This window comes from Stegastes partitus, unplaced genomic scaffold (genome assembly GCF_000690725.1).
Source record: "Stegastes partitus isolate 25-593 unplaced genomic scaffold, Stegastes_partitus-1.0.2 Scaffold401, whole genome shotgun sequence".
Classification (NCBI taxonomy): domain Eukaryota; kingdom Metazoa; phylum Chordata; class Actinopteri; family Pomacentridae; genus Stegastes; species Stegastes partitus.
The window spans coordinates 460,373-461,781 of NW_007578132.1; the positions used below are offsets into that span (position 1 = coordinate 460,373).

The 1,409-nt window shown below is 42.9% G+C and overlaps 1 protein-coding gene across 1 annotated transcript in view; it reads left to right on the forward strand.

Annotated features, from left to right (window-relative positions):
• Positions 1-1,409, forward strand: part of LOC103359867 (dystrophin) — a gene marked incomplete at its 3' end in the record, with an annotated part of 141,803 nt that overhangs the window by 117,869 nt on the left and 22,525 nt on the right. The window lies entirely within an intron of this gene.

Below are 1,409 nucleotides of genomic sequence, written 5' to 3' on the forward strand. Positions count from 1 at the left end.
GAGGGACGGTGCTGCAGTGATTATAGGAGGGAAGAAGGAAGTCGTTGTTCCTGAGCCACAAATCTGTTACAGAGAGGTCAGGGCGGGCAAACAAAGTATTGTTTTGCTGTTTTAAACCATGAGTCAACATAATTTTTTCTAACCATGACTGTTCAGTCGCCTTATCTGTGTGTTCATTAGTGTAATTATATCATTAATAGTCTTATATCATCTGCTTGTCTCTTTGATGGGAGCAAATGTCTCTCTTTGGAAATGATACACATCAGTTCTGTCCTCTAAACAGACAGACAAAGGAAGTGTCCATCAGAGCGAGTTAAAATGATGCTGGGTTGTGGTTAAACTCGTATCTGGCTGCTGCATCCCTGGTAAGGATATCCATGCGTAAGGAGGAGACCCAATGGACAGCATTTCAACAGTGAAGTCAACATAAAAGCTGAACTGAACTGTCTGGACTGGGTTGGATTTGATATGGACCATGGGGGAGTTGTGACCTGGTAGAAAATAAGACGCTGAAAAGGAGGAAATCATGGTGATTTATTCTTGAGAAGTTCAATCTGTTATCTTTGTGGAAGGTGGAGTGAGCAAGCTGCAGCAGATTTGGCCAAAGCCTGTGACATGCACGAACAGGAAATGAGGACATTTAGATAATTCGATGTGACAGAAACTATTCCTAAGGGAGAAAAAGGGTTGAGGAGCACTGTATTGAAGTAAGCTCCTCTGTCCTGAAAGTAGATTTGCTGAAAATGAGAATCTCTCGTCCTGAGCTTTAGTCATCAAATCATTCTAAAAAAAAAGAAGAAGAAAAAAGGCATTTGCACAGTTGCTGTGAGTCTGTGAGTATCCTCAATTATTCACCAGGTCGAGTTAAGCAATTACAATGCAGAACACACACTGATGCTGCATGCACAAGTATGTCCCACTTAATGTCATCAGAAACCCAACGCAACTTCTTACAGGACTTCCTTTTAACAGGCTGAGGTTCAGACAGTTTTGTTTCCCGCAGTGCTGATTATTACCAAATACAAGATAAGAGAGATAAATAGATGAGAACGAACAGTGTGTGCTGGAATGTAAAAATGCAAACAGAAGGAGGTTTCCCTGGTTTCCTCCTGCTGCTGAAGCGTGACTTGATTTATTACAGGCCATTCATCCTGAGATTAACCTGGTGAGCCTCTCTCTACGTCTGTCTGGACCCCTTTGGTTGTTTCTCACTTTTTTTGCGTTCCCAACTGTCTCCCATCGGCCTCCCTCTCCTCTCTGCTGCTGTTACGACTTTGTTCAGTGGACACGCTGTCTCTGGTTTCACTCAGCTCACAACCAGCTGCCGATATACTGCCAACAGCCTCGGTGTGTGCTCTGGTGCTTTATGTGTATAATATAGCACAACAAATAAATAAACGACATCCATC